Here is a 27,674-nt window from a genome sequence, read left to right as displayed (position 1 = left end):
TTCTTAAAAATTTCTAAGCTCAAATGATGTTGCAAAATGTTAGAAATGTACAGACAGACCATACAGTGTACGCCATTAACATGTAAAAACAAAGCAGATTTGGATTATGTGATCATTTTTAATTTTAATAAAATAGATAATTTCATATTACATAGAGAGCAAGTCCATCCACTCATCATTGATAAAATTTTAGAAATATTTTCTATAAAAAGTTTAGTACTTGATTGGGAATGAATCCATTAGAACATGATTTCTATAGGTACAGTGTTCCCATCCTCACCCCCATTCTTATTAATTTTGAGAAAATTTAAAAATACAGAAAAGTACAAAAAATAAGACAAGATATCCATATACCACAATCAGAATTATTCAGTATTTTGATATATTTACTTGCAGTCTTTAGTTTTTAAGAGAAATGGATATTTATATATAAAAATGAAACCCCCCCTTTAAACAGTCCCCATCCCATCCCTCCCTCCCACACTCATCCCCTTCCTTGCTCCACTCTTCACAAGCAACCACTATCAAATCAAGAGTTTGGTCTGTATCCTTCCAATCCATTTCAAAAACATTTTAAAAACATACATACATATATTTATCCATTACCAATACATAGTACTGAATTTTGTGAGTAAAGTTTTAGTTAAAATTTACAAAATGCATTGTAATATATGTTATTCTGCAACTTCATTTTCCCCCTTCAACATGATTTTTGAGATCTTTCTCTGTAATATAGATCTCATTTGCGAAATTTTACAGATATACAGTATTCCATCATAAGTATTTTCCATTTTGTTCCCAATGGGCATTTAAGGTGTTTCCAACTTATGGCTAACTACAAATCATGCCACAGTAAGCAGACTGGTACATATTTCCTAAGCATAGAAATTCAGAGAATTTTTGAGATTATAAGGAATGTCTCCCTACTCCCAAGGTCATAACCATTTCAGTATACAGCTTATATTCTTGTTCTTATCCTCTTGGTTCTTACCTCTGTTTATAGTTCATGGCCTGTTTTTTCCTTGGAGAACAAATTACCTCCAAATCACTTTTTACATAGTCCCATTATCTTCTCACCTCCTATTGCCATTTCTATCATATTCTAAATTTTAATAGATGCATAGGTGTTTCCAGAATCTCTTCTGTTCTACTAAATCAATACCATAAAAGTCTCTTCCTTGCCAATACTTAAAACTTATATTTTGATTACATTGGTGAAGATCTCCAGATAAATGCAGACAGCAATAAGAAGCATGTTTGGTGGAAATGCGTCTAAAGTTCCAGCATTACCTAGGCCATCAGCTTTTCTGGGGGCCCAGGATTTTTATCATATAAATGTCTTTCTCTTCAGTATAAATTCCATGGTGTCCAGTAACTTTTTAGCTTTTGTTTTCCTCATTTGTGATATCTTCTTTCAGTATGATCATTTCTGATGTGCTATGAGGTTTAAACTCCTGATGAACACTTTCCAATTTTTAAGATATTTACAGGGTTTTTTAATGAGTATGAATTTTCTGGTGTCTAATATGGTGTGACTTCTGGCTAAAAGCTTTCCCACATTCACTACATTGATAAGGCTTCTTACCTGTGTGTATTCTCAAATGCAGAGCAAGGGTTGAGAATTGAGAGAAAGCTTTCCCACATTCATTACAACCATAGGGTTTCTCACCTGTATGGCTTCTCACATGCACAGTAAGAGATGAACTTTGAGAGAAAGCTTTTCCACATACATTGCATTCGTAAGGTTTATCACCTGAATGAATTCTCACATGTACGATAAGTGATGTTCGTTGAGAGAAGGCTTTTCCACATTCATTACATTCATAGGGTTTCTCTCCAGTGTGAATGTTTTGATGTTTTATGAGGTACTTCTTCTGGCCAAAAGCTGTTCCACATTCACTACATTTAAAGGGTTTCTCCCCAATATGAATCTTCTCATGCTCGGTAAGGTTAGATTTGCCACTGAAGGTTTTTCCACATTCCTTACATACAAAAGGCTTCTCTCCTGTGTGAGTTCTCTGGTGTCTGATGAGGTTTGACTTCTGAATGAAAGCTTTCCCACAATCCTTACACTCAAAAGGTTTCTCTCCAGTGTGAATTTTCTGATGGGTGAGAAGGTTTTCCTTCTGGCTGAAGGATTTTCCACACTCATTACATTCAAAAAGCTTCTCTCCAGTATGGGTGTTCTGATGTTTAATAACATATTGCTTCTGGCTAAAGGCTTTTCCACATTCGTTACATTCAAAAGGTTTCTCTCTATTATGAAAATGTTCATGCTCAGTAAGATTTGATTTGTGGCTGAAGACTTTCCCACATACCTTACAGGCAAAGGGGTTTTCCCCACTACAAATTTTCTGCTGACTGAGGTGTGACATCTGAATGGAAGCTTTCCCACATTCACAAGGTTTCTCTCCAGTATGAATTTTTTGATGAATTAGGATTTACTTTTGGCTGAAGGAATTTCCATATTTCTTACATTTGTAAGGATTCTCTGTGTATGACCTTTCAAATATAGAGGAAGGGATAAAGTTCGAGAGAAGACTATATCATACTCAGTACATTTAAAAGCTTTCTGTCCAAATTTTCTAATGATCAACGAAGTTTTGTTATATTCACTGGTTTCTCTCCAGTAAAAAATTTCTTCTGCTCAGAGATCTGTCATCTAGCTAAAGGCTCTTCAGTATTCCTTAGAACAGAGTTTCTCTTAAGCCTGACTTCTACATTTAACGAGGTGTGACATGTGAGTGAAAGTTTTGCCACATTCAGTAATTTCATAGGGTTTTTCTATGGAGTTCAAATGGTTTTAACTGAAGACATTTCCACACTGATTTACATTTAAAGGGGGTTATTAGCATAAGGAGCAAGCAGAGGCAGATTTCCTAGTTAAATTAATGCTTCTCCCCTACACAACTTCCCTCACAATTAAGTCTAAATTTTGTTTCACACTCTTTCCAGGTAAGTTGAAAAAGGTGTTTCCTTAAAGATATAAGGTCTGAGATCAGAAGAAGTATCCTTCCAATTTTCTTAGTTCACTGCTTTTTTTCCTCAGTCTGTACTTTACTGGAGATGGATGCAACTTGCCTCCCAAATCTTGTTGCCTCTCTATCTGCTCATCATCTTCTCAGGCTTCTTCTAAAACGGAGTACAAAGAATCATCATTCAATGGAGTTAATGTATAAAATGTTTAGTACTGTGGCTGCAAATGATAAGCACTCAATAATGTTAGCTTTACGTTATCATTATTTATAAATTTTCCCATTACTAGTAATAAAATTATGGATTGTGCTGTGGGATGAACTTTGGAAACCCATCTCACAGTAAGAAAAAAGCCTCATGACCAATGTCACCAAGTAACTTTTGAGAAGAAAACCTTTGTGGAGGTATCTTCACAGAAAATTAACGTTCAAAGTAACACACAAAGCTTAAGGATTACTCTTGAAAAATAATCTTTCCCATTAATTAGCTCAGCAAATTGAGTGTCACAAACAATGAAGAATTAACAAGTAGGATAAAAAGATGACATAAAATTGAGAAAGTCTCCCAGGATACCTAAAAAAAAGGGAAGGAATTAATTAGGGTTAGCAGTAACTGCTTCCTTCCAAAATCTCATTAAACAGACAAGGGTACAAGCTCACAAGAAAAAAAGGTATGATCAGAGACATCAGTATACACAGACATCAACAAATTTTCCAATAACAAAAGCACACAGAAAATTTTCAACGCAGCAGAGCTGAGGAAGTTCAAGTATGTAAAGGTGCTGCAGAAGAAGATGCCGATGTCAAGTAAGCCAATTTATGCCACAAAATATCAGAAGACTCAGGAAATGGAGGGAATCAAGTACCTCAAAAGAAGGAATAAAGGATGGTAGCTGGAAAAAAGATCATGTAAGTTGCCATTGGAGCACTACTTTCCCTGTCAGGAAGACAAAGGACCACTCCTTTGTATGAATGGAAATTATTCGATGCAGAAATTTATTCAGAGAAGCTCCAGAATCTAGGACACCCAGCAAAAGAAAGGACAAGGGAAAGGTGCTACACAGAAATCAATGGGATTAAATCTATACATAATATGGTGGAACGTCCCAAGATATTCTGCAGCTAATGCCAAAAAATGCTGTCAACCAGGTAAATATACCAGGAGAACCTGAAAGGCACATGAAAAACCTCAGCAGGATACCCTTCCAAGATGGTTGTCATTCGTAGTCATTTTTTTGTTTGTTTAAGCTAAAACAAAGGACCTGGCCAGCAGGGTTTGTGTAAAGCAGTATAATCATTCAGAGATCCTGGGTCCATAACGCATTTTACCTTTTTTTTTTTTTTATTAAGATTTTATTTTTAAGTAATCTCTACACCGAATGTGAAGCTCAAAGTCACAACCCTAAGATCAAGAGTCGCACGCCCATCAACTAAGCCAGCCAGGCACCTTGTGGCATTTTATTTTTTTTCTTTTATATAGAGTAGTGAATTCTGAATTTTTTTTTTTAACATTTATTTTGAGAGACAGAGAGCAGGGGAGGGCAGGGAGAGAGGGAGACAGAATCCAAAGCAGGCTTCCAGGCTCTGAGCTGTCAGCACAGAGCCCGACATGGGGCTTAAACTCACAAGCCATGAGATCATGATCTGAGCCAAAGTCAGATGCTTAACCGACTGAGCCATCCAGAAGCCCAACATTTTTTTTTTTAAACTTTTATTTGCATTATTTTATGCAGAATTTACTCCCCAGCCATTAAGTTTTTGTTTCTTCAGTTTCTTCTGGGGTATCTTTCACTTACTTTTTTTTTTTTTTTTTTTTTAAGTTTATTTATTTTGAGAAAGAGAGAATGAGCAGGTGAAGGGCAGAGAGAGAATCCCAAGCAATGTCAATGTGAGCCTCAATCTCACGAACCATGGGATCATGATCTGAGTAGAAATCAAGAGCTGGATGCTCAACTGACTGAGCCACCTAGGCACCCCTGGGATATCTTTTCCTTCTGTGCAACCTCCTCTTCTGGATTAGGAACAATCTGCTCTTTTTCAGTAGGGATCATCTCAATATGGCAGGGAGAGCTCATACACAGGTTAATCCAACCATGAGCCCGGTTAAGTTCTATGTTGCATCTTGGGGGCTTTGTTCACCTAGATGTGCTAAATGACCAGAGAATCTACATCTAAACCTTTAAGTTCAATATTGTTCTCTGCATTTTTAAGCTTATGTAGTAAAAATTCAGCACTCTTTTTGGGCCACTGACCCTGTGTCAGCCCCACTGCTTGGCCTGGGCACACCTACCAACTCTACCATTGTAGTGATAGAATGACACACATTGCTTCTGCAAAGTGACCTCTTTCAGACACTTGGTGGCTTTTCTGATATGCATACCCTTGATGGCCTCAGCAGTTTCACAGGTGTTCTTAAAGTGAACACAAAGGTTTGAACCTCTTGATTTGCATGATTTTGTAGGGTTTTCTGGGTCAAGTGAATAGCAAACCATTTTTGGAGATCACCTCAGGCTGCTTAAGGAACAGTTGCATTTTACTTTTGATTCACTGAAACCTACCAGATGACTAAAAGCACCCAGGCATTAAAGAGCTTATGATAATCTTAATGAATCAGTCTTAAATATGACTGTACAGCCAATATTCCACACATTTGAGGAACCCCTACTAATAAGACAGATCAACATCAAAAGAAAAAGAAGGGCACCTGGGTGGCTCAGTTGGTTGAGCATCTGACTCTTAGTTTCGGCTCAAGTCATGATCTCATGGTTTGTGGGATCAAGCCCCACGTCAGGTTCTATGCTAACACTACAGACCCCACTTGGGATTCTCTCTCTCCCTCTCCCCACTCACATTTTTTCTTTCTCTCTCAAATATAAGTAAACTTAAAACATTAAAAAAAAAAAGAAAAATAAAGAAAGTTTGAGGAAATAAAGGTAAGGCACAGCACACAGCAACAAAACCTAAAGCCAATCAGATAGAAGATATTTTATCAGTGAAACAATAACAAGGTTCTGTAAGCAAGAAACAAAAAGTTCCGTTTATCTTAAGATGGAGAGTGGGAAGGTAGATTGTATTATTCACTAATAACAGGGTCATCTTAATGCAGAAGGATTATATTGCTTCACCCTAGTAAACTCAAGCATGGCCACCTACCTTGTTTGGCCAATGAAATATAAGCACAATGGTAAGTATTTCCTGGTAGAAGCTTTAAGAAGACAAATTTGGGGGCATCTGGCTGGTTCAGTCAGTGGGTATGCAACTCCCGATCTCTGGGTTTTGAGTTCAAGCCCCACGTTGTGTGTAGAGATTACTTAAAAATAATCTTAAAAAAAAAAAAAAAAGATGACAAATTCAATGTCTTAAAAAAAAAAAAAAGATGACAAACTCAATGCCAGTTACTCAAAAAATTAAAAACAGAACCGTATGATCCAGCAATTTCACTTCTGGGAATATCTCCAAAAATGAAAACACTAAGACAAAAATATGCACTCCCATGTTCACTGCAGCATTATTTACAATACCTGAGATATGAAAACAATCTAAATGTCCATCAACAGATGAACAAATAGACAAATATGGTACCTATATACAATGGAGTATTATTCAGCCATTAAAAAAAAAAAAAAGAATAAAGTCTTGCCATTTGCAACAGCCTGGATGAACTTGAGGGCATTATGGTAAGTGAAAGAAGTCAGTCAGAGAAAGACAAATAATGTATGATTTCATTTATATGTGGATTCTTAAACAAACCAAAAAACAAAACAAGCTCATAGAGAACAGACTGATGGTTGCCAGAGATGGGGTGGGCAAAATAGGTGAAAAAGGTCAAAAGTACAATTTTCAGTTATAAAATAAGTCATGAGAATGTAATGTACAGCATGGGAACTACTGTATGGCTTAAACTTACTCTGATGGTCATTTCATAGTATATATGAATATCAAATTATTGTTATACATCTAAAACTAATATAATGTATGCCAATTACACTTTAAGAAATTTTTTTTAAAAAGACAAATTCAGAGCATAAACCAAGGCAATATATGAGCTGAGTGAAGTAAGTTCCAGAAAAAAAAAAAAAGGAGAAAACTGATTAGAGGGAAACATTAAAAAAAACAACAAAAAAACTTCCTCTCTTCTAAGTCATGAATCTCTAGACTTAAAGGGCACACTTATGGGCACTTGGGTGGCTCAGTCGGTTAAACGTCCAACTTTGGCTCAGGTCATGATCTCACAGTTTGTGGGTTCGAGCCCCGCGTCGGGCTCTGTGCATACAGCTCAGAGCCTGGAGCCTGCTTCAGATTCTGTGTCTCCCTCTCTCTGCCCCTCCCCCACTCACGCACGCTCTCGCTCTCTCTCTCTCTTGAAAATAAACATTAAAAAAAATTTTTTTAAGTAAATAAAAAATAAAGAACACACTTAGTACCTTGCATGATGAATAATAAAAGATGCATATACCTAGACATAGCACCAAGACTTTTCAAAAGAAAAATGGAACATAAATTAAAAGAAACCAAACTACAATATATAGGTACACATATCACCCAACCACACACACACTATATTATCACCCAAAGGAACACGAATAGAACGGCACCAAATATCTCAACAGAAACACAAGAAGCTACAAGACAAAATTCTGAAGGAAAATTCTAAGCTTAGTCTACCAATCTAAAGGGGAAAAGGCATTTTTCAGATATGCAAATGTTAAAAAATTTTACCTCAATGCACCTTTCCTGAGGATCTTACTAGATGTGCTCCACTAAAAGTACACACAGAAGGCAACAGATACAGAATCCATAAAAGAGGGGTTATAATACGGGAAAAACAATGAAAAAAGGTCTTTGATAATGGTGACGAAAAACAAGATAAGAGCTATCAGGTCAAAGTACAGCCAGTTCAGCCTCGAGAAGGAGGACAAAAATTCTACAAGTAAATCTCCATGGGAAAAAAATGGAAAGAAATTTCTCCATGCATTTGGCCATGTGGAAACTAGGTTTTAGAAGGCTTTTTAACTATTCTAAGGTCTCCAAAGGAGTCTGTGCTAAGTACAGAAAACCAAGCAAACAAAAGTATGACAAATATAAATTCCATGAAAAGAAACAAAGTATAATGATAAATAACATTCTATACATGTGCACATATACTTCTGCTGTACATGAAAGGATGATAGTGGTCTCAGGATGATGTCTTTAAAAAATTTTTTTTAATGTTTATTTGTATTTGAGAGAGAGTGAGACAGTGCACAGGCAGCGGAGGGGCAGAAAGAGAGATGGAGACAGAATATGAAGCAGGCTCCAGGCTCCAAGCTGTCAGCACAGAGCCCAGCACGGGGCTTGACCTGAGCCAAAGTCAGACACTTAACTGACTGAGCCACCCAGGCGCTCCTGAAGGTGATGTCTTAAAGTTATTTAAGTTATGAGTAAACTAGGCACTTGTTTCATGGAGCACCATTTTTACTTTATTTCACGGGGCACTTTTTTCATAGAGCACCATTAATTAACTTTAATAAATTAATGACTGCCTTACAAATTACGGTTATTCAGACTTGGGTATTATTCAGCAGGTACTTTCTTGAGACAGAACCAATTGAGACAACCATTTCAAGGAAAACAACTGACAGCACAACAAAATTTGAATTTTCAACCAAAATGAGAAATTTGTAACGCCTGGGTGGCTCAGTCAGTTAAGCGTCTGATTTCAGCTTGGGTCATGATCTTACTGTTTGTGAATTCGAGCCCTGCATCGGGCTCTCTGCTGTCAGCACAGAGCCTGCTTTGGATCCTCTGTCCTCCCCTCTCTACCTGTCTCCTCTGTTCCTACTCTCTCTCTCTCTCTCTCTCTCTCTCAAAAATAAACATTTTTTTCATTAGAATTTTGGAAAACCTGTATTCTCCACCATGAGATCGATAGCTTCCCAATATTAAAAGACTTTTCTAATGAAAGTGGTGGTGATGTTAACAAATATGTTTTGATATTATATGGTGAGACACCATATATCAAATATTCGATAAGATAATATCAAATATTTCAAAGATCTGTATAACTCAATTGACAAATGCATGATGTTACAGAAGTCATGCATGGGTAAGAGATCCACTCAAATTTTAACACAGACCAAAAGACTAAGAGAACAAAAAAATACAGAGTTTCAAATTCCATATTGTAGCTAATCTTGAAAAATTATGTCACATATTGGCATAGTACCAAAGAATATCCACAATTATTTGAAAAGATGCCTACTGAAGTATTTCTTCCTTTCTAACTTCATTTGTGTGAAGCCACAATTCTGTTGTACACTTTAACCAAAATAACATGTTATAAGAGCAGAAATGAGAATCTAGCTATCTTCTATAAACCAGACATTAAAGATACTTACAGATATGAAAAACATCTGTCACTCTTCTCACTCAACTTTTTTCACTTTGGAAAATTATTTTTATTAAGAAATATAATTTAGGTTTATATGTAATGAGATTATTTTTAAATAAATACATTTTTTAAAGCTTCTCAATTTTACTGTTTTTTTAAATGTTTATTTTTGAGAGAGAGAGAGAGAGAGAGAGAGAGAGAGAGCGAGCGAGCGAGCATGAATGAGGGAGGGGCAGAAAGAGAGAGAGAGACATAGAATCTGAAGCAGGCTTCAGGCTCTGAGCCGTGAGCACAGAGCCCAACACGGGGCTCAAACTCATGAGCCCGGAGACATGACCTGAGCCAAAGTTGGGCACTTAACCAGCTTTGCCCCCCAATTTTACTTTTAAATAAGGTAAATATCACTAAAATCCTCATAAACCATAAGGTCCTCAAGTCTATTTATTATTCCAATTGGGGCAAAACTCACATGACATAAAATTTACCACTAACCTTTTTTTTAATTTTTAAAACTGAGATATAATTGACATAACATTAGGTTCAGATGTACAACATGATTATATTTGTATATATTGCAAAATGATCACAATAAGTCTAGTTAACCTCTGTCGCCATACACATACATAGATCTTTTTCTTGCTATGAGAACTTTTAAGATTCAGGTGGTCCTCAAGTTGTAAGAGTGTAAAGGTGACTACTAATGGGTAGCAGGATTCCTTCTGTAGGGATGAAAATGTTCTGGAATTAGTAGTGATGACTGTACAACTTACAAATATTACTTAAAACCACTGAATTGTACACTCTGAAAAATGGATTTTGTATTATGTGAATTTTATGTAAATAAGCTGTTATTTGAAAAAAAGTGAAATTTTGAGAACTGCTACTCCAAACATTTCTCGTTACTCATTCGACAAATACCTTTTTCTTTCTGGCCCATTACTAAGCTCTAGGGATAAACAGTACTGACCAAAACTGAAAAAATTTGCTATCCTCATCAAGATTACATTCTAGTGGACAGATAAAGGAGTTGGTTTGTTAAAAAGCTTTAAGTGCTAGGGAGAAGAAAAAAAAATCAGGGAACAGGGTAGAGTTTCAATTTACAAAAAAAAAATTTTTTTTAATGTTTTATTTATTTTTGAGACACAGAGAGACAGAGCATGAACGGGGGAGGGTCAGAGAGAGAGGGAGACACAGAATCCAAAGCAGGCTTCAGGCTCTGAGCTGTCAGCACAGAGCCCGACACGAGACTCGAACACACGGACCATGAGATCATGACCTGAGCCGAAGTCGGACGCTCAACTGACTGAGCCACCCAGGCGCCCCGAGTTTCAATTTTAAATAGAATGGCCTCAGGAGCTCCTGGGTGGTTCAACTGGCAGCCAACTTTTAGCTCAGGTCACGATCTCACAGAGTGGAAGGGGCTCTGTGCTGACAGCTCAGAGCCTGGAACCTGCTTCAGATTCTGTGCCTCCTTTTTCTGCCCCTCCCCTGCTCACATTCTGTCTCTTTCTCCCTCTCCCTCTCAAAAAATAAACAAACAAAAAGTATTTTAGAGATCCTGGGGAAATCTAAATATGGACTGATTATTACATAATATTAGGGCATTATGGTTAATCCATCTAAGGAGTAATGATATTTTGGTTATGTAGACAGATAACATTCTTTTTAGAAAATACATAATTTTTTAGAGGTGAAGTGTCATATGTTTCAGCATATGTAAATATGCATACACAGGAATATAGACACACATATACAACAGACATGGCAAAATAATTACTGAATCTACACAGTGGGTATATAGGAGAATGATGAACTCTTCTTTAGAAGTTTTTAATATTTGAAAATATTTATTAAGACAAAAAACTGAAAAAGAATTGATAAATAGTAACAACCCTCCCACAATTCACAGATTTAACAAGTATCTCATATTTAATCAAAACTGGAAACAGAAAGAACATGGGCCTTCCTTTCAACACATTTAAAAACATTTTTTTTAATGTTTATTTATTTTTTGAGAGACAGAGACAGAGTATGAGCAAGGGAGGGGCAGAGAGAGAGAAGTCACAGAATCTGAAGCAGGCTCCAGGCACCAAGCTGTCAGCACAGATCCTGACGTGGGGCTCAAACTCATGAACCGCGAGATCATGACCTGAGCCGAAGGTGGACACTTAACTGACTGAGCCACCCAGGCACCCCTCGACACGTTTATAATACAGACTCCAGACATCAAAATATAAAAATATCTAAGAATTTACTCAGGACTTTTGAATTTCCATGAAAATGTGAGATAGGATGGACAAAGGGAAGATCAATAAAAGGGGAACATGTTTAAATGATAAGTAAGACCTGAAGAGGTAAAACATTTCATAATCAAAAGCCAAGATTCAAAGCATTTTATAAAGAGGAGAAAATGTGTTCACATTTACATTTACGGTTAGTTAATATGTCCTCTCTTGATTATATTGAAGTGTATCTTTTTAAAGTCTTGGCCGACCCTATCCCAAGGACCATGAGCAAAGAAACAATCAAGACATTTTATGAAATTGGTTTTAGGTAATATTTGGACCTGAAAATAATGAATTGAAATCTCCAATTTGGGTATTATATTAATGAATTCACTGTCTGACACAAAAAAATGAAGCAAGTTAGACAGTTGTTTATCCTATAAATAGGTAAAATTACGGTGGGAAAGACAAAAAGGCTGGAGGTGCCAAAATAAAAACTGATACTATAGAGCTACTTCTAACTTCAGAATAAATGAGTCTTCACTGGGATTTAATTTATAAAGAGGAGGAGCCCTGAGGGGCGCCTGGGTGGCTCAGTAGGTTAAGTGTCCAATTCTTGATTCCAGCTCAGGTCATGTGATCTCACAGTTCATGGGGTTGAGCCCCACATGGGGCTCTGCACTGACAGTGGGAAGCCTGTTTGAGTGTCTCTCTCTTCCCCTCTCTCTGCCCCTTCCCGACTCTATCTCTGTCTCAAAATAAACTTTAGGGGCACCTGATGGCTCAGTTGGTTAAGCTTTGGACTCTGGCTCAGGTCATGAACTCATGGTTTGTGAGTTCAAGCCCCACAACTGGCTCTCTGCTGCCAGTGCAGAGCCCACTTTGGATCCTCTGTCTTCCTCTCTCTGCCCGCACGTGGGTGCACACTCTCTCTCAAAAATAAAATAAACTTTAAAAAACAAAAAAAGAGGGGCGCCTGGGTGGCGCAGTCGGTTAAGCGTCCGACTTCAGCTCAGGTCACGATCTCACGGTCTGTGAGTTCAAGCCCCGCGTCGGGCTCTGGGCTGATGGCTCAGAGCCTGGAGCCTGTTTCCGATTCTGTGTCTCCCTCTCTCTCTCTGCCCCTCCCCCATTCATGCTCTGTCTCTCTCTGTCCCAAAAATAAATAAACGTTGAAAAAAAAAAAATCTAAAAAAATAAAAAAAATAAAAAAAAAAAGAGGAGGAAAAGCAGAATGCTGTATTCTAGGAGCCACCTCCAGTAAGAGGGAAAAAAAAAAAAGCAAAGACAAGAAAAACACTTAAGTATCTCAGGTCATCAAAGTACCAATCAAGTAGGAGAGAATTCCTACAAGGGTGACTCAAACATGGCATAAATAGATCCTTTCTTCTAAATGGTAAAATAAGAACATTTCTGCCCACTTTTGACATCTGTGAAGGATAAAGAAAAACAGGAAAAAAGGGGGAAACTGCATTGTTGATAAGAGTAGGAAACAGATATAATTCTAATGTCTTATGAGAAAGGATGTTAGCAGGCAGCTGCCATTGCTGTTTTTAGGAAGAGCTCTCTTGTACAATGCTCTCTGAAAACATAAAGAACAGCCTCAAGGCCAAATCATCACCTTGTTTTTAACAGAATCCAGGAACATAGGCTGAATGCAGAAGATTTGGTGGACCCACCAGCATCAAAAAATGGTAGGAAAAGTAGGACTCAGCAGGACAATACAGAGATACCATCAGTGAATAAAGTAGCTTATTAGTACAGCAAAACAGAAGGTCACAACTTTCTATGTCCCTAAATTCCTGACTTGTGTATCTAACTGCCTATATGAATATGGACTTAGATGATCAGAAGACACGTCAAAATCAGTAAGAAACCTCTTGATCTGCCAAAATTCCTGAAGTCTTCCTATCTCAGTAAATGTTAACTCATTCTCTTCTAGATAAAACCTTGGGAGTTATCAGTGATTCCTCTTCCTTATAACCAACACACTTTATCAGCCAATCCTGTCAGCTCTTTCTTTAAAGTATCTCAAGAATCTGACTTGTCACTAGCTCAACTACTAGTATTTTCCTAGCTAGATTTCTGCAATAGCCTCTGATTTATCTCCTAGCCTTGGCCCCCTATACCTTATTTTCTCTATACAGCAGCCAAAATATAATTCTGATCTTATTACTCCTCTGCTCAAGACCCTTTGATGGTCTCCCAAATCACTCAAAATAAAAGCCAAAGTCTAAGACTTAGCCTGTTACTTAACCAAACATATTCCTTTTCCCTTTTGCTCACTCTGTGCCAGGTACTCTGCCCTGGTCAATTTCTTGAATAGCAAGCTCCAGCCTCAGTGCTTTTAACACTTTTGATTCTTTCTGGATGAACGCTCTCTCATCAAATACTGCATGCCCCCTTTGCACATTCTCCAGATCTTTTTTTCAAATGTCACCCTCTTAGAGACCTTTCCCTGACCAACAGATTTAAAATTATAATGGCCAACTAGCCTGGTCTATGCTGGTTTTCCTTACTTTAATTTTCTCCAAGCACTCACCACCATCTAATAGAATATATATTTTTACTTATTTACTCACAAGACTGTCTTCCTCTTCCTTCCTCAGGAACACTTGTGTGTTCAAAAGCCTGGAAACGACCTAAATATCCATAAATAGGAGACAGGTTAAATAAATGTGTTGATAGAGAATCTCTCCCAGAAAAAACAAAACAAAACAAAACAAAACAAAACTATGGACACAATAGAATACATACCACCATTTGTATGAAAAGGAAAACTAAGGGCTTATATACATATATATTCATATTTACAGCACAGATATATAATACATGCTAGTTTATTCATAGATTACCTCAAGAAGGATACATGTGAAACTCTTAAAAGTAACTGCATCTTTGAAAAAAAAACTGTAAGACTGAAGGTCAAAGGTAAGAGACGACCTTTCCATTGTATACCCGGATGTTCAAAAATTTTGAAAGCTCATGTATTACATTAAAAACAGACTCATCATTCATATGCACACATACACACACACAGCCAAAAAGAAGTGATTTCTAAGGCAACAACTTCTGAAAGAGGTATATGGGGGCAGAAGAAAGGGAGGCGGGAGTTTGTTGATACATAATGGGGGAGGTGGAAAAGAAGACAATAGGAAGCATGACTACAGATGTAAAATATAATTTGGAGGCACTTAACCACTGAAAGAATGAAAGAAGATGGGAAATAATAAAAAGGAACCTAAATGTCAGACAATACATAAAGACTTAAAACCTATAAAAGACACTGCATGAGGAAAGGAGTCTATACACATTAGGAGGTATGAAACTGAGGGTATCAATGAAAGAGAGAACAATCACAGACCCAGTACAAATAAAGTATGAAGTGCTGACATCCAGAATAGAGATAAGTGGGGCATCTGGCCCTTAAGAATCTAATTAAATAGAGTACTGAAGCAAAAAAAAATGATGACTGTAAATGTAACTCAGGTCTCTAAAGAATTCATACCAAGTAAATACTTAAAGTCTAGAGCCTGTAAGAAAACATCTTAAGAGTATTTCAGAGGTGTCAGTGCTGCCGGAACAACTGTGACCTGCCTTGTCATTCACTCACCTGAACAAATTTCCTTTCCACTTTGTTCTCCACCATCCAGAGTTTGTCTTCTTGTTCCAACAGAGGATCACATACAGTGTGGTTGGTTTATAACCTGCTATTGGGGAAATGACACAGCACTAGAATATTAATGCTGGGGGCCAAAGTACCATCCTAGAACTCAGGCTGAGCCCTGGGGCCTCCAGGCCTTCTGAATGATGAAAAAGGTGCAGTCTCCAGGGATGCACAAGGAAGCGGCCCTGTGAAAAAGAACGAAGTAATGACCTTTTGCCTTAGAGATTAAAGCGCACACGATTATATAAGCAAAGGGACTAAGACTATTTGAATCCTGAATTTCAAAGCGATACTCATTAAACCATTTCAGTTTCCACACATCCAGAAATGGGACACAAAAGACAGAATTATTTCTCAGAAATTTACTTACAAAGAAAAGCTGTTCACACTTTATATGACTGGTTGCTATTGTTCTGTTGCACCACATTCCCACATGGGCTCCTGAGTGGATTTTAACCACGGCCCTTATTCCTGCGTGAATTTAATACTCATCTCTATGACAACAGCAACGAATGCCTATTAGAACTAAATCATCAGGATACAATATGTAGGAAATTGTTCTTACACTATTCAAGAATAAAGTTGCAGAAAGTTTTCCTAAAGTCCTAATATTTACTTTGTGTTATGATCTGAGTAAAACCATATATTAGAAATGTCCTATAGATGTTCATCCATTCATTCAAAAAAACATTTTTAAGAACATTAAGACAACTGACAAAATTTGAATATGGACTTTGGATTTGGACATTGCTATTACTTATAGCAATGTGTCTATGTTAAAATTTTCTAATTTTGGTTACTACACCGTGGTTACGAAAAACAATGTCCTTGGTCTTAGCAAATTCTTGCTGAAGTACTTACAAAGGAAGCACGTGTGCAATTTAGTCTCAAATGGTTAAAAAAATTATACACACATATTTTGAGAGAGAAGGACAAATAAAGCAAAAAACTGAAAAGTGAATGGTAAATCTGGGGAGAGTATATGGGACTTTCTGAACTAATCCAACTTTTCTATAGAGTTGAAATCATATAAAAAAAAAAGCAAAATCCTGAAGCACCTGGGTGGCTCAGTTGGATAAGGAGCCAACTCTTGATGTTGGCTCAGGTCATGATCTCACAGTTATGGAATCTAGCCCCAATCGAGCTTCACACAGAGCCTGGGGCCTGCTTGGGATTCTCTCTCTCTACTCTTCTCCCCCGACTCATGCACTGTCTCTCAAAATAAGTTAAAAAAAAAAAAAAGGCAGGGGCACCTGGGTGACTTAGTTAAGCGTCAGACTCTTGCTTTCAGCTCAGGTCATGATCTCACGGTTCATGGATTCAAGCCCCGAGTCAGGCTCTGCGCGGACAGTGCAGAGCTTGCTTAGGATTCTCTCTCCCCCTCTCTCTCTGCCCCTCCCCTGCTCTCTCTCTCAAAATAAATAAACATTTTTTAAAAAAGACAAAATCCTAAAAAACGTAAGTTACTACTTACATACACACTATTACTATGTATGTTGAAAAGGCTTGGTCACCAATTTGTGCTGGGTTGTGGCAGAGATGGAAGGCTAAGAAAGTGATTTAAACATTAATGTACACAGAGAGAAACAGGAGAAGGTGAGTTGGCTGAAGACAACCTTGCAGGAGAAAGGAGATCAAGTTTGATATTCTGGACATCCAGAGTGTCAGGTTTCTGAGCAACATGCAGGCAGGTATATCCATTAGGCAACTGCACACATACATAAGGAGCTCAGATAGGCTGAGGAAGGAAATGGCAATTTATCAGCTGTCAGAATACCAGTGCTGCTGAAGACAGAGGTAGAATGTGACTGTGACTGCTTAGAGAATACACACAGTACATGAAAAAGATAGTCAAGGACAGAATCCTATGAACACCAACAATGGAGGAGGCAAGGAAAGGTTTTCAAAGAACATGGTAGCTGATTAGTTTTGAGTCTTTCAAGTACTTCTCCCGAAAACCATACAATATATCAAGAATAATGGGGCTGTAAAACTAGTAGAATCTCTTCACTCCAAATTATGTATGTGTATATATGTGTAGCCCCAAACACCCAAAATAACAAATATGGTACAGGAACTACAACACAATGGTAGGTACAGCAAAAAAGACTACACAATGGTAAGAAATCTTTGAGAGAACAGATCTCAGAAATAATTAGCAAATACTCATTCTCAGAATGGCCGTGAGAACTGTTACAACTCAGTCTAATAATGAACAACAAAACCAGGGACCAAAAAACCCCTCCCAATTCCATGTAGAACCAAAAAAGAAGCTTACATAGGAAGTTGCAAAGAAGCCTAGGAAAAACTGGGAATTCTTCAGGGGATTCCAAGAACTTAAAAAGCTCAGAAATCTTCAGCTAGTAATTCTTTACTGAATGAGTAAGGCCTCACCCTAAAGGAAACTGATGAAAGACCTAGATTAAACAGAAAAGGACTGTGGGCAAAGGAGTAGGCTTAAAAAATACTTGGGAGTAGGGCATCCCCAGATTTAGCAACTTCTAAAGGTGAATATATCATCCTAGAAGGCAAATACTGTGAAGAATTATGGGAAAGAGGCAGATAGAGATAGAAGTTGGCTTCAAGCAGGTTAGGGTCATTGAGCCAGGAGGTAAGGAACTCCTTTGTTTTTAACACTAAAAGAGGCAGGTGAGCTCTGAAGCATAAAATGCTCCTATGCTTCCTTTTTCCTGGTACTGGTCTCAGAAAATGTCTCACAAACATAAGTAAACAAAATAATTGTTTGTATCCATATAAGGATACTATAACAAAAAGAGGGAAAACAAACAGCACAACTTCCAACAGTTGAGCAAACTCACCTGAAAAATAACTGCCACAAAGCAATTAAGAAATGAAAACAAAATGAATTTTTCCAAAAGACAAAAACTTTAAAAAGGAAGCAAAGCTGGGCCACCTGGGTGGCTCAGTCAGTTGGGCGTCTGACTCTTGATTTTGGCTCAGGTCATGATCCAGGGTCATGGGATTGAGCCCCATGTTGGGCTCCACACTGAGCATGGAGCCCACTTAATATTCTCTATCTCTGCCACTCTCCCCTGCTCACACTCTCTCTAAAATAAAATAACAAAGCTATATAAAGAACACAACAACAAAAATAGACTCTTGGGGCACCTGGGCGGTTTGGTCGGTTAAGCATTCGACTTCGGCTCAGGTCATGATCTCATGGTTTTTGAGTTCAAATCCCACATCGGGCTCACTGCTGTCAGCGCAGAGCCCACTTTGGATTCTGTCCCCCCCCCCCCACCCCGCTCCCAGGCCCCTCCCGTATGCACTCTCTCTCTCTCAAAAATAAACATTAAAAAAAACAAACAAACCTCTTAACTATAGAGAACAAAGTGAAGGTTGCTGGAGAGGAGGGGGGAGAATGGGTTAAATGGGTGATGGCTATTAAGGTGGGCACTTATTGTGATGAGCACTGGATGTTATATATTAAAGTGGTGAAGTCTGGAATTTAAATAATATCTTGAAATTACAAAAAATTTAAAAAAAGAAAATAACAATTAAAAGAGACACTGAGTAACGAAAAGGTCACTCAAAAGGAGGGAATGAAAAGAAAGCAGAATTAAGAATGGACATCTTGATGTTTCCGATTCTGTGTCTCCCTCTCTCTCTGACCCTCCCCCATTCATGCTCTGTCTCTCTCTGTCCCAAAAATAAATGTTGAAAAAAAAATTAAAAAAAAAAAAAAAAAAAGAATGGACATCTTGGGGCACCTGGAGGGATCAGTCAGTAGAGTATACAACTCTTGATTTCAGAGTTGTAAAGAGTTGTGAGTTTGAGCCCCACATTGGGTGTAGAGATTACTTAAAAACAAAATCTTTAAAGTGCACCTGGGTGGCTCAGTGTCTGACTTCCACTCAGGTCATGATCTCACGGTTCCTGGCTCAGCTCAGAGCCTGGAGCCTACTTCACATTCTGTGTCTCTCTCTGTCCCTCCCCTGCTTGTGCTCTCTCTCTCAAAAATAAATGAATAAACATTAAAAAAATAAAATCTTTAAAAAAATAAATGAACAATGTCAAAACAAATTTTTTAACTTGAAAATTACAACTCATTCAACATAGGGCTAACCTATCTAATGTAGAGCTACTAGAAGAAAATGGGACCCCCACAGAAAAATGAGGAAAAGGATATGAACAGACACTTCCCAGAAAAATACATGAAACCCTTAAGCATATGGAAGATATTCAGCCTCCCCCATAAAGGATATAATAAGACCTATACTGAGATACCAATTTTCAGTTATGCCTTTGGCAAAAAGTATTCAACACTACACTCCAATAGTAAGGTTCTAGCAGAGAAGGTGCTCTTGTACATTGCTAGTGGCAGTGTAAATACCTAGCTATATGGTATTCCACTTACAGCAATCTAGTTTAGAGATACTCCTGCATTAAGTACAAAATGACACAGCAAAATTATTCATTATTGCAGTTAGTAACAGCAAAAGATTGAAAACAACCCAAATGTTGAACAGATGTCCAACAACTGAATTAACCATGGTAAGTGCACAAATGGTATCTCATTTATATAGCAGTTAAAATGAGAAAACAAACAAAAACACAAAGAAACCACGTGATTAAGAAAGATCTCCAAGACATGTGGTTAAGTGAGGAGTAAGATGCATATAGTATGCTATCTTTTATGAAAGGAGGGTGCGGGTAGGAGGGAACTAGTGGCTCAACAAACAAGAAATCCACTTAAAGGATAAACAAGAAACTATACTTGAATGAGACAAAGAAGAACGTGATGGGGGAGAGCAGAATAGATGAGGTATCTCTGTGAGATTTATTTTTTTGTTGAATCACAGAAATACATTAGTTTCTTTTTATTTTTAGTTTTTATTTAAGATTTTAAAAAATGTAATCTCTACACCCAGAGTAGGGTTCATACTCACAATTCCAAGATCAAGGGTCACATGCTCTACTGAGCCAGCCAGGTAGTTACTGGCTTTAGCCATTAGTTACTTTTTAAAATAAATCCATTTTTTAAAAGGCAGTCCCTGGGGGTGCCTGGGTGGCTCAGTGGGTTAAACATCTGATTTTATTTAGCTCGGGTCATAATCTCACGGTTCCTGAGTTCGAGCCCCATGTTGGGCTCTGTGCTGACAGTGTCTGCATCAGACACTGCTTCAAGTTCTGTGTCTCCCTCTCTCTGCCCCTCCCCTGCTCGCACTGTCTCTCTCTCTCAAAAATGAATAAACATTAAAAAAAAATTAAACTTAAAAAAATAAATAAAAAGCAGTCCCTGAACAGGAAGGCAAATTGAAACAAATGAACCCAACTATACATTAACTTGGTAAAATAGTTCCTCAAAGAAAGAATTTATTTCAAAAGGCTTTAGAACAAAAAAGTAACTATACATCTTTAGTGGAATACAGTCTAGGGACAAAAATAGCTACAAAGAAATTTTTCATGTGATGAAGTATGTTGTTCATGGTTACTACTACTACCAGTAATGTTATTTTGAAACCATGTTTCTTATACTGCAAGATAAAACAAAGAAAATAAGAAATTATGTTAACATGTTTCAAAATTTTTATTATACAATACAATTAGGAGCTAATTATTAGGTAAAAATATCATACAATTTAACTTGAATTAGAAACTTATACAAACCTGTATTTTTAAAAATGGATTTTCTAGCTCTATCACTGAAATGCCTTGGAACATTACCCCTGCAGAAATGAGAACATCTCTAATACCATCCTCTAATAAAGGGAACCAGAGCTCCTTGTGAGAAATGGCCAATTCCAAATGTAACAGGGAAGGTACAAAGTGGGCTTGGAGTGCATAAAAGTTTCAAAGTTAAACAGCAACAAGTCAAAATGAACCAGCAGGAGCTTGGAGGACCGCCCATCAGCTAAAACTGTGGTAATAGGAGTATCAGAAAGAAAATTCATTGCAGTTACTAGAACACTTTGTAATGATGCTTAAAGGTCAGAAAAATTTGAAACAATTTGAGGTCAGCAAATAAATGGAAAAGAAATTTTATCATCACTTTTCAACCCCTGAAGAAACTGATTTAACCAAGGATTATTTATCAGAGTAAAACCTATCTACTAAATTGATGGGAAATGAACATTAGTATGGTACCAAAGTAAATCCATACAGATTACATTTTGGGGAAAATGCAATCACTAATGATGGACCAGTCGTCATATCCTATGACTCTCCTGATGTTATGCAATTTGAAGATCATCTCTGATACACTCTGGCCAAAAATGTCACAATTGCGATTTTTAATAAATATCATCAGAGGTTCTGAATTAGAACCATGAGAAAATAACCATCACAGAAATCAAAGAACATTCTCATGAAAAAGATAATGATGGTTTTCTACAGATGAATATAACTTGAACACAGAAATCTAACTTCTTCATTCCAGTTATAAATTCAAATGTTAAAAAAAAAAAAAAGTTTAAACACAGAAATAGGGGCTCCCGGGTAGGTCAGTCAGTTAAGCGGTCGACTTTGGTTCAGGTCATGATCTCAAGATTCGTGAGTTCCAGCCAAGGTGACAGGGAGCCTGGAGCCTGCATCAGATTCTGTCTCCCTCTCTCTCTCTCTGCCCCTTCCCCATTTGTGTGCAGGAACTCTCTCTCTCTCTCTCTCAAAAATAAACATTAAAAAAATAAAACAGGGGCACCTGGGTGGCTCAGTACGTTAAGGATCCAACTTCGGTCATGATCTCACAGTTCTTGAGTTCCAGCCCCTATCAGAGCTGTCTGCCGTCAGCACAGATCACGGGGGATCCTCTGTCCCTCTCTCTCCGTGCCCCTCCCCCACACTCTTTCGCTTCAGCTCTCACTCTCAAAAATAAACATTTAAAAAATAAAGGGCCCCTGGGGTGACTCAGTCAGTTTGAGCATCCGACTTCCGCTCATGCCTCGTGGGTTCAGGTTCGACTCAGGCCCCATGTTGGGTTCTGTGCTGACAGCTCAGAGCCTGGAGCCTGCTTCGATTTTATGTCTCCCTCTCCCTCTGCCCCTCCCCCACTTGCAGTGGTGTGTCTCTCTCAAAAATGAATAAACATTAAAAAAATTTTTTAAATAAAATTAAATAAACATGGAAATAAAAAAAGAACATCTATATATCTGAATCTTTAAGAAATTCCTACCAGAAATAGTACAAGTGGCTGTACTATTTCTAAGGAACTATTATTTTGCAGATAGTAATAATACTGCTATTTAACCCTTAGCCATTACTTACTACACACCAGGCACTCAGAACTCCTCAATCTGCACAACCAACCACCCTGTGAATCAGATACTATTATTTTTCTCTATTATCAAATGAGAAACAGGCACAGGCTTAAGTAAACCGAGGTGCAAAGTGGCACAGGAAAGAACTAACAGTCTGGCTCTACAGCCTATGTCCTCCTTTAAAGAAAAAAAAAAAAAAGAAAGACTTTAACTTTTAAATACTAAATTCATATACTTAGAAAACAAACATAAAAGGGTATTTGCCCTTGCCCCACCTATCCCAGTACTACTACCCCAAATAGAGATAGCCATTTATTAGTTTCTTGTGTATCTTTTGAGTTTTCTAATGGAAACAAATACAAATATATACTTATTTCTGCCCCTTCTTACTTCAAATGAAGCATACCATACATCAGGCATCTTAGTTACTTCAGTGTCAGTATACAGAAAGCTTCCTCCTTATTCTTTCGTATACCTGTGTATTATTCTATTGTATAGGTGGATCTAATTTTTCAAACCAATCTCTTAGTGATGGCTCGCTCATCTTTTCCTATACCAAACACTGCAGCAATGAGCAAGATTGTACCCGTATCATTTTAAGCAAATGCAGGTATGTATACTTGTAGGATTAATTTCCAGATGTGAAATAGACACGTCAAAAAGAAAATACATTTGTAGTTAGTATAGATGTTGCCGAATTTCCCTTCATCGGCCTGCTTCACGCTAACACCAACACGATTTTAATTTCTGAGGATTTAGATCTTAAAATACATTACCATTAGATGGGTGGATTTTGAGAGTATAATGCTAAGCCAAATAAGTCAGAGAAAGACAAATACCATATGATTTCACTTATCTGTGGAATTTAAGAAACAAAACAAAGGAACAAAGGGGAAAAAAAGAGACAAACCAAAAAACAGATTCTTAACTGTAGAGAACAAACAGATGGTTACCAGAGGGGAGGTGGGTGGGTGGGGGATGGGTGAAATAACTGAAAGGGATTAAGAGTACACTTATCTTGATGAGCACTGAGTAATACACAGAATTACTGAATCACTATATTGTACACCTGAAACATGTAACACTGTATGTTAACTATACTGGAATTAAAAAATAAAAATACATTAGCACTGGACTCCTGCCTCCCCACACCCTGCTTTTCTTTTTCAGAGTTTTACTCTCTATTCTACTTTATTTTTCCATGTGAAGTACAGAATCAGCTTATCTAGTTCTCCCCCACCCCCCAAAAAGCCATAGATGCTATTATTAGGATCACACTGAATTAATACTTTCACTTAAATCTACACACGCTTCTTTAGGACATCTTCCTGTTGAAACACACGATGTATCTATTAAATAACATCTCATGTTATGTCTCTTAGCACTTTTTAGAGTTCTAATAGCTTTGCACATTATTCCTCAATTTTTTTATTGCTATTGTAAATAGTTTTCTTCTATTAGGTCTTCTAACTGGCTGTTGTCTATTTGAATACTATCGATCTGTAGATATTAAATTGGTGCCCAATAACTTTAAATCTCATTTATTATTACGCTAAGGAGGACTGTGGGGATTCCTTAGAAAAAGCATCTTTGCAGATCGAATTGTCTTTATTTCTTTACAGAATCCACTCAATCTGGGAACAGGAGTTAGGACACTTCGAATCTAGGTCAGACTAACGGATAAACATTGCAACAACTAAATTTTCCTCAAAGAATGAGGATAACTGTGCCTAGCCTAGAACTCCAAACCCTTGACTCTAATCCTAGGCTTTCTGTATCATATGACACTGCTGCTCAAAGTGTAACGTCTAGTACTTAATAGTAGCCCTATTAAAATAACCTGAAGATCAGAGGATTTGAGATCGCCTGCAGCTCCCTCACAAAAAGTGCTTTTGAAATATTCTTGTTTGCTTAAAAAATAAGAAATCACGGTGATCTACATTCTGCTCCAATTAAAAGTAAATGCCTTTTTATGTAAAAACTCACTTTTAATTTACCACTTAGTTTTTTTCCCCCTTTAAACATTCAAATAAACATACTCCGCGAAGATGGCACCGTATTTACCAGCACTTTCGACAAGGGAAGTGCGACTCAGTATTACCTCAATGTTGGTCTATATCTCCCCCTCAGATGCAGCCATATACAATCCTGCACCCACAGTTTCTCAATAATCCCAACATCCAGTCAAACTTGCGGACAAACTCAGGGTCACACACGCTCGAACCCTCCTCAGAGACCCCCACCCCCACCCCACATGTAGGCCAGAAGCTCTAAAACCCACTCCCCATCCTCGCGCCGCGCCCCAATAGATTCAGAAACCTCCCCTTCAACCTCCCCGACCCGACCGGCCCAAGACGCCCACATCCCACCTCCTACTTTCGCGCCACGTGGACCCAGGGGCCGGACTGACCCGCGGACAAAGACCAAAATGTCCACTCGGCGCGCTGCGCCTGCGCACTCCGATGGCGAGCAAGAGCTCCCAGAAGTCTCCGCGACGCGGCCCACACGGTCACCGCGGCCTGGCCCAGGCTGGTATTTGATTACCTTCTGTTAACAGCAAGGCCGCTTTTCCGGCCTTGAACTACATTTCCCTTAAGGCTTTGCTGGTCAGCACTCTGTCCCACATGAACTTGGCTGCCTTTTCCTGTGATTATGGGGCTCGCGGGATGAGTAGTCCCGCTTTGGAAAAAAATCAGTTCAAGCCTGGTGGGAGGTTTGGAGGAAGGAGTCCGTCTTTGAAGCTCCGCGAGCGCAGTATCAAACGGGCCAAACTCAGGCCCTGAGGTATGAGGACACCATCTTGCATGCGTCTGGTCTGGCTTTGGACTACGTTTCCCAGAGTCCAAAGCGGCCGACGTTACGCTTTCCTTGACGTCGTGGCGAGATCGTTAGCTCCGCAGGGACCCGGACGCGACCGAGGGGAGGCAGAAGGTGAGGGGTCTGGGAGTCCGGGGCGGGGACGGGGCGTGTCCAGAGCCTCTGGTCTGTGCGCGCTGGCGGGAGCGGGTTGAGAATGCCGGATTGAGAATGAGTCTTTGGGGCTGCGTGACCAGGGGTGGGTGTGTTTGTGTTTGTGTTTGTGTAACCATGTGTGATACTGTGTGTTGGGGTGTGGGGTCCTTGCGACTGTGGGGGGGTGATATCTGCTTGTGACTGTACGCGTTGTTCTTGGGGGATGTGAGTGTGGTTGTGACTGTGAGACAGGTGAAGGCGTCTGTGCGGTTATGATTATATGTCTCCAAGGTGATCGTATGGTTTTGGTTGCATGATATTGTAGCCACGTGTGGTAGTTTGTGTAGTTGTGTGTCTGTGACTGTGTGGTGACAACGCGTGTGTGTATCCCTCTTGTGTCCCATGGAGTGTGTCTGTGAAACGGTGGCAGTGTGTGGTGCTGTGTGTTTGAGGGTAACGTGTGTTTGCCTGTGTGAATGTGACTGTGTCTCCGGAGTGAATGTTCAATTATGACGTTGGTTGGGCCGGAGTGCCAGTGATTATGTATATCCCCCAAGGGGGTATGTGATTGTGTGAGACATTTGCGAGTATTGGTGTGGGCAAGCTGTGACTATATGAGTGACTTTGTGTGTCATGGTGGTTAATAGATTGTGTGACTGTGTGTGTCTTTTTAGTGGGTGAGTATAAGGGCATGGAGATGTCTGTGATTGTCTGGTTGTGTCTTGTATGTTTCAAGAGTGCATGTGTGTTTGTGTGACACCATTTGTGTAGCACCAAATGTGCTGGCGGGAGGTGCCTGTAACTCCAGTGTTCTGACCCTTGCAGAACCTGTGAAGTTAGAACAGATTGTGGCCCTGGACAGTGATTGCCTCAGCCTCTCCCAGTGACACTGGTATTGGACATGTTATCCAGTCTTATCCGACTTCTGTCTCTTGTGTGGAGGTCAAAATGTCCTGCTTACTCATTATCTCTTTTTTTTTTTTTTTCTAAGTCTTCTCCAAGAGAGATGTTGAGAGGAAAAGGAAAAAATTGCTATTGAACATCCAAAAGCGAAGTTCAAGGTGCATTAGGTTTTCTTCCTTCCCTGAGACCCTTGTTTTTCATGACATTCTTTTCTTGTTCTGAAACTTCTTGCCTAACTCCCCCTCCCCCACAAAGTGACCTGGTCTCCAGTATTTGCCATTGGAGTAAGTTATTGGGAGCCCTCAAAATGAACTGAAAGGTTCATATACCCCCTATTCCCTGCACACCTAATGTTCATTAAACATTTTTTTCAACTTTTCATTTTGAATTAGTTTTAGACTTAAAACTGTTGCAAAAATAGAATTCCCACATACTCTTAACCTACTTCTCCATTTGAAGGGGGTTCATGAGGGAATGGTCGAGAAAGAATTCGTGAAACATGAAGTACAAAAAGGTGGTTTTATTATAGCACAGAGATAGGACCCATGGGTAGAAAGAGCTGCACTGGGATTGTGAGGAGCAACTGATTATACACTGTGGAGTTGGGGAAGGTAAAGACAAAGGAAGTTTCCGAAAGGATTTTCATATGTTAAGACTTACAGGATCATGGAGACCTGACTATTGTCAAACTAAGTGGTTTTTCTCTCCAGCAAGGCATTAACATTAAGATCAGGAGTTTCCTGAGGAATGTTATACCCACCCGCCTCAGGTATTTGTCAATGGGCTGCAAGTTATAAGGAAATTTAATTTTATCTACATTTCTTTTGCCTTTGTTCTCTACATCATTACCATTTTACATAATCACAGTACATGATAAAAACCAGGAGATTAACATTGATACATTACTACTAACTCATCTACAAACTTTATTCAAATTTCATCAGTGTCCCTTAGTGTCCTTTTTCTGCACAAGGATCCAATCCAGGATCATATGTTGCAGCTCGTTGATAAGTCTTCTTAGTCTTTGTTCTGGCACAGTTCCTCAATCTTTGTCTCACTTGACCTTGACACTTTTAAAAGGTATTGGCCATTTGTTTTATAAATTATGCAATGTAGAATGTTCCCCTATTTGAGGTTGTCACATGCTTCCTTGTAATTAAATTCAGGGTATGCTTTTGGGACAAGCATACCCCAAAAGTGATGTGTTCTCAAGACATCCTATTGGGAGACCTAAGAGATCAATTTGCCTCATTACTAGTGGTAACTTTAATCACTTGGTTAAAGTGGTTTCTGTCTGATTTCTCCACTGCAAAGTTGCCATTTTCCCCTATTATAATCAATATGTGTCTTGAGAAATACCTTAAG

General features: G+C 38.5%; 1 protein-coding gene and 1 non-coding gene across 8 annotated transcripts in view; one reads left to right on the top strand and one right to left on the bottom strand.

Moving 5' to 3' along the window:
* Positions 1–104: 104 nt before the first annotated feature.
* LOC106974728 (uncharacterized) lies at positions 105–24,962 on the bottom strand. Its single transcript, XR_008293518.1, has 4 exons — positions 24,824–24,962; positions 15,184–15,422; positions 14,153–14,212; positions 105–3,132 (listed from the first exon to the last, which is right to left on the bottom strand). It is a non-coding gene; the product is annotated as an uncharacterized LOC106974728 (transcript).
* A 7-nt stretch (positions 24,963–24,969) lies between these two features.
* ZNF565 (zinc finger protein 565) overlaps positions 24,970–27,674 on the top strand; it is a 32,450-nt gene continuing 29,745 nt past the window's right edge. For 2 of the 7 annotated variants that reach the window (XM_053210243.1, XM_053210240.1), the window contains exon 1: positions 24,970–25,385. The gene's annotated coding sequence lies outside the window, so the exon portion shown is untranslated. Of the gene's footprint in view, positions 25,386–25,530; positions 26,468–27,674 lie in introns of those variants that run through there. The other 5 variants (XM_053210244.1, XM_053210245.1, XM_053210242.1 and 2 more) reach the window with 5 other exon arrangements.

This window comes from Acinonyx jubatus, chromosome E2 (genome assembly GCF_027475565.1).
Source record: "Acinonyx jubatus isolate Ajub_Pintada_27869175 chromosome E2, VMU_Ajub_asm_v1.0, whole genome shotgun sequence".
Taxonomy (NCBI): Eukaryota; Metazoa; Chordata; class Mammalia; order Carnivora; family Felidae; genus Acinonyx; species Acinonyx jubatus.
The sequence above is the reverse complement of the archived record's forward strand: the minus strand, read 5'-3'. Positions and strand labels throughout refer to the sequence as shown.